Source organism: Eptesicus fuscus, chromosome 6, assembly GCF_027574615.1.
Source record: "Eptesicus fuscus isolate TK198812 chromosome 6, DD_ASM_mEF_20220401, whole genome shotgun sequence".
Lineage (NCBI taxonomy): Eukaryota > Metazoa > Chordata > Mammalia > Chiroptera > Vespertilionidae > Eptesicus > Eptesicus fuscus.
This window is the reverse complement of record NC_072478.1, coordinates 37,802,273-37,808,272: the sequence shown is the minus strand read 5'-3', so window position 1 is coordinate 37,808,272 and position 6,000 is coordinate 37,802,273. Positions and strand designations below refer to the sequence as shown.

General features: G+C 38.1%; 1 long non-coding RNA gene across 1 annotated transcript in view; it reads right to left on the bottom strand.

The window, feature by feature from the left end:
• Positions 1–1,668: 1,668 nt before the first annotated feature.
• The window catches only part of LOC129149318 (uncharacterized), a 39,606-nt gene continuing 35,274 nt past the window's right edge, over positions 1,669–6,000 (bottom strand). Inside the window, exon 3 of the long non-coding RNA XR_008556232.1 lies at positions 1,669–2,393. This is a non-coding gene — a long non-coding RNA (uncharacterized LOC129149318). The remainder of the gene's footprint in view (positions 2,394–6,000) is intronic.

The following is a 6,000-nucleotide window of genomic DNA, read 5'->3' as shown; positions in this document are numbered from 1 at the left end:
GGTGGGGGGGGCGGTGAAGGATTAAATAAGACAGACAAGAGAATAAAGCTGGGGCAAAGTGGGACACTGCTCTTGGATGGAGAGATAGTGCCACAGCCTGCAAGCTGAGTCTTTATTTTATAGCCACATTCCATGAAGAAAAGTAAAGGCATGGTCAAGATGTTTACAATGTTCTTAAGGGTTTTGAATCTACTCAATTACATGCACCTGAACTCTATCAAGCTTTGTTTTGGCAGCACTTGCTGCAATCCCACAGCCTATATCACTTAGCCACCTGGGACCACAGGTTTGGACCATAAGGTCAAGCTTACAACTATAGCCTTTGGCTACAATTGTGCTGGGAGGGCTTTGCTCTCCAAGCTGGGACTTGTACTTGGCTTTGCCATAAGAGGACCGTGCCCTCTCATTGGTTTGAGGCTTGAACCTGTCCAAGCGCTGTAACCACTCTCCACAGTTTGTTTGTTAGAGATGGTTAGTCAGATGATACCACAAGAGGAGACAGAGAAGAGGCTCAGGAAAACAAAGTTTATCATACTCACTATTTCTAGAGACAGCAAACCATGCAGAGCCACCTGAGAAAGCAGAAAACACTGGTGAGGGAAAAGTCTCAGGCATCGCCTTAATGAGGTTTCTGCATGAAAGGCAAGGCAGGGCAGAATAAACAGTTGAAGATTGGCTAGTTCAGTGGTCGGCAAACCATGGCTCGTGAGCCACATCCGGCTCTTTGGCCCCCTGAGTGTGGCTCTTCCACAAAATTCCACGGCCTGGGTGAGTCTATTTTGAAGAAGTAGCGTTAGAAGAAGTTTAAGTTTAAAAAATTTGGCTCTCAAAAGAAATTTCAATCGTTGTGCTATTGATATTTGGCTCTGTTGACTAATGAGTTTGCTGACCACTGGGCTAGTTTAAATAGTTTTGTTGGGTCTTGGAAATAGGGGTAGACAGCAGTTGAGTAGTACCTGGTCTTAGGTGATTAAGGTTCAGGTCTATCGCCTCTTGGAGTGCACAGGCCACATGAGAGGAGAAGTGTTTCTGATCGATTAGTTGGCATATGTAAAGTATACTTTCAGCTGAGCCTTTTGCTGTTTCAGAGAATTGGCCATCCCTCAATGGCCAGTCTCTCCTCAGCCAGAAATTTTTTTTTTTAACAAGTGAAAACATGATAATATTCAGAAAATAGAACATAAATAATAGAGTATGGTAAGAAATCATTATGACTTAGTAACAGAAATTATTACTAAATGCATTAACCATATAACAATGTTTAAATCTGATCAGCAAAATGAACAACTTCATTTACCAAAAATACTTTAAAGGTTGGGGGAAAGTCAGTCAGCAGGAGAAACAGTTTGCCACAGGTCTTGAGCATCCTTGCATATTCTTGCTGAGTGTGCCAGGCTGAAAGCTCTCCTGACTGAGTGGTTTCTATCGGGGGTCACATAGGTAACTATGCAGTTCAAAGAATGACTGCTGTGTAACTGCTCGCTCCCCTGGGTGCATGGGGAGGGGATGAAGGAGGATGAGATACATTGGCATGTTTGCAGTGTGGTACAATGTTAGCTCTTTGGTTAACATATGCTGGGCTTTAGCCCTGGGTATCTCACCTGTGAATAATATCTACCTTGCAAGTAGCATGTACCCTGTCAAAGATAAATAATGCCGGGTGCTAGGTAAAGTGGTAAGGACAGATTTTAATCATAATATACTGTTGCTATAAGGAAAATAGTTCAGCTTGTACTGAACTCAATTTCAATTTGTACAGAGGTGACTGTTTTTAAAGGGAGAATGAGGGAATAAGAAGAGGGGTGAGCCGGGGCGCAGCAGAATCAGTGAAGTAAAAAATTACAAAAGTCAGAAGGGACTGTTGGTCCTTGTGAAAACCACCTGGATGTGCTAGCTGCTGTTCATGGAAATTAGGCTCAGATCCTCCCACAGAGGCTGGGAGTCAGAGGCCTTATCTTCAGGTTGGCTGGCACAAGCAGTGAGTTGTTTTGGTAGCCTTGAATGTCGACAGGCAGGCACTTTAACACGGGCTGGCATTATCCTAGGAATGTGGCCTTGCGCTGTTGGAAACCATATTAGTGTTTTGTTCAAGATTTTATAGGCCAAGCTTGAGGTCTGGTTGAGAACAGGGCCCAGAAGATTCTGGTCAAGGAGAGAATCTTTGCCAGCCTTGACCCATCTCTTCACTTTCGTGGAACTGAGGGCAAGGGGAACTGGTGAAAATATGCTGATACTTATGCTCTTCGCTGTTGTGCTATAATAGTCTTTTCTCTCTTATTCATAAGTTTTTGTCTTCTTCAAACTCATGACACTGGCAAGGATATATTCTCTTGTAAGTAGGATGCAGTCTCAGAGTGTTCACAGTTTTGTTTTGTTTTTAAATCCTATGTTTTCTTGATTTTAGAGGGAATCAAAGGGAGAAAGAGAAAAAACATCAATGTAAGAGAGAAACATCGATTGGTTGCCTCCCATACTCACCCTGACCTTGGATTGAACCTGCAATCTGGATATATGCCCTGACCAGAAATCAAAGTCGGGACCTTTTGGTTTATGGGACAATAGTTGCTCGAACCAACTGAGCCACACTGGCCAGGGCCCTTCACAGTTCTTAACAGCCATCAACTTAGAGAAAATATTTGTTATACCTAATACTAATAAAGACTTAGTATCAATTACATGTAAAGAGTTCTTGTGAATCAGTAAGAAAATAAAAAACAAAATGGAAACATGCATAAGAAAGGCTTGGTCATTTTAAATAGGAGAAAAATATTGAACACGCACATAAAATATGTCTTAGCTTCATTTATAATTAGTGAAATTATAAATAAGATCACAATTGGATAAGATTTTACACTATTTAGTTTGGCCACAAATAAGATGTGTGACAATACCCAGTTTTGGATAAGATATGGAACAATGGAAAATTGCATGATTTGTTGCTTCAAGTATAAATTGATAAAAAAAACCAAAGCCCCACTTTGGAACAGAATAGCATTTAATACTTTATACAATATAGTTCCCCTTTTCCACAGGAGATAAGCTTCAAAACCCACAGTGGATGCCTGAAACCATGGATAGTACCAAGCCCTATATATACTATGATTTTTCTTATACATACATACTTATGATAAAGCTTAATTTATAAATTAGTAGCAGTAAGAGATTAACAGCAGTAACTAACCAAAAGGTGGAAAGTGAAACCATGGATAGGTGCTGGGAACTACTGTATTACTTCGTTATCTTGCAAATGAAGGCTAGCAAAATATACCGCTCAATATGTGACTGTAGATGTTTTCAAGAATGTCACCCCAAAATATGCCCCTTTGGCATATTGATTGTTTTGATCTGTAGGCACTTGAAAACTGCTAGTGGATGGGGAAGCTTTCCCTGAACTCCTCTTTTCTATTTAAAGGCAAATGCTCCAAAAGTAGTCCCATTGCCATAGGGCTACCTGCAAGTTTCATCATTCGGGGCAGATGGACACTTATCACAGAAGAGGAGACTAAACGTGGACTCCACACCCAGACAAACTTTGTCACACACTATCAGACCTCCAGTCTATTCTTCTAAGGGCCTATTCAGCTTCCCTAAAAATAATTTCCTCCCCGCTCAGCTGTGTACATCCCCTTTCCCTGTTAAGCTTGAATTCTAAGCCACCTCAGCGAGTTATTCATTTCTACCTGGGTATCTTTCATGCATATGTGAGGCATACATGTCAAGCAACTTCTGTTTGCTTTTCTCTTATTAATCTGTCTTTCAGTACAGAGGTCTAAACCAGAACTCAGAAGAGTAGAGGGGAGACTGTTTTTCCTCCCTCACACAAGAATGCAGCAGGGGACATGCAGACGATTATTAACAGCAATGCTGCTTATAAGGAAGTAGACTAAGTGTCACCCCAATGTCCATTGATAAGAGGTAATATGAATATTGAATTAAATAAATGTTTTATAGCTGTGATATTGAACAAACTAAAGGCATACTCATTAATGTGAGTGCATCTTAGACAAATAAATGTGGACCCCAAAAGCAAGATTTAGCATATTACACTTTATATATGAAATCCAAAATGAGTCTTGGCGGGTGTGGCTCAGTTGGTTGGGCCTCATCCTGTGCACAGAAAGGTTGCCAGTTCAGTTCTGGTCAGTGCACCTGCCTGGGTTTCAAACTCGGTCTCCAGAAGGGGGCATGCAGGAGGCAGCCAACCCATTTTTCACTATCACATCAGTGTTTCTCTCACTCTCTCTAAAAATTAATAAACTATTATTTTAAAAACATCCAAAATTATACATGTTAACTTATTGAGTGCAGGCCATGGACCCAAAATTCAATGAAATTGTTTAGTACCACGACAGGGATACAAAATTTGAAGTAACATACTAGTACATCTATAGTCAATCTTATTGGTAACATTCAATTTAAATATGGTAATGTGGTCATGGGTATTTATTTCTATTATATTTTGTAACATATCTATCTATATATTACAAATCAAATACTGCATATAATTTAAACAGCATGATAAATCAAACCTGAAGAATTTATACTGTACATAGAGGGAAAACAATGAATTTATAATTTGGGTATAAAAACATAGTTTCTGTACTGTCTAAGAAAATAACTGTATGGATAATTTCACTGAGTTCCTGAATTTCATGACAGTATCTTTTTTTTTTTTTTTTTTTTTTTTTTTACAATTCTAGGGCATTTTCTTATTCAGATCTCATAAGTCTAAAGTTTTTGTTCTATCACTTAAACCTGAAAAGCCGTAGAAAAAGTTCTCCTGTTCCAAAAATTATTTTGGTCCTATTCTAACCAGTGATCTCTAACCATTTAATTATTGTATTAGATATGCTCTCAAACCCAAGGTCAAACAGCATTTTAAACATCAGAGTCAGCACTTGCATTCACTCATTATACTAGCTTCTCACTGATATATACTTTAGATCGATGCTTGTTTATATCAAATTCTGGAACATAATATGCATGTCTGGAATGTATTAGTAAATATAGTTATAGAAACTTATAATTTCCATGTATTATTTCTTTGAAAATATTTATTTTTTTACCTATAGTATTTATATTGATATCTTATGCTAAGTGCCCAGTCTTACACACCTGAATAGAATCAGGAATGTGTTAACTCATCCTGAGTTCATGGAAATAAAGTTTCTCAGGAAATTTGTGCATTGCCCTAGATGTGAATTAAGTTTGTTTTTACAGTATATGTGTATATCTTTGCTAATTCTAACTTCCATGCTCTGTAGTGCATACAAAAATGTAAGAGCGTTAAGTTAGTGTTATTCTAATCTAAAAGACCTAATTACTACTGTACAGTGGTTTTCTTTTCAAGGTGTTTCAACAAATCAGCTGTAAGTCAAGCATGGCAAGTCATTAATCCTTGTTAGTTTTCCTTCAGGTACAGGAAAAATCAAACTTCCCAACTCCAAGAATTTGGCTCACCCTCAATAATAAAAACATAACGAATTTATTTTTCATTTTACCAAGAAAAGTACCTTTCTCATAAATTTTGTGAATGGGAACTCTTCACAGAATAGAATTTTGTGAGCATTTATTTTAACCCATTAGTCCCTTTGGATGTTTTTACTTTGCCAAATGTGATGGGAGTGAAGCTCTTCAGGGATTGATTGCTGAGCTGGAGGGGGTAAATGTTCTTTGCAAAACAATGAACTCTGAGTTTATCTTTACCTGGTTCTTAACGTGGGTCTGCTTCTTCTCTTAAAGTCTAGCAGTACATTTAACATGGTTGTATAATGTATTCTAGAAAGATGATTTTTAATGATAGTGGACATGTTTCAAATGAGGTAAAGAAAGGTATTTTCTCTACTCAGTTCATTTTTCTTCCTTTTGAGGATCTACATTTGAGTAAATTGATGCAGAGTGCGGAACACCTTCTGTGGGGATTTCCTGTGATAATTTTGGCATTTCCAGTGAACCATAATGTATTTTATTGCTTACCTTTGTAAATGTTTTCTGGTTTCA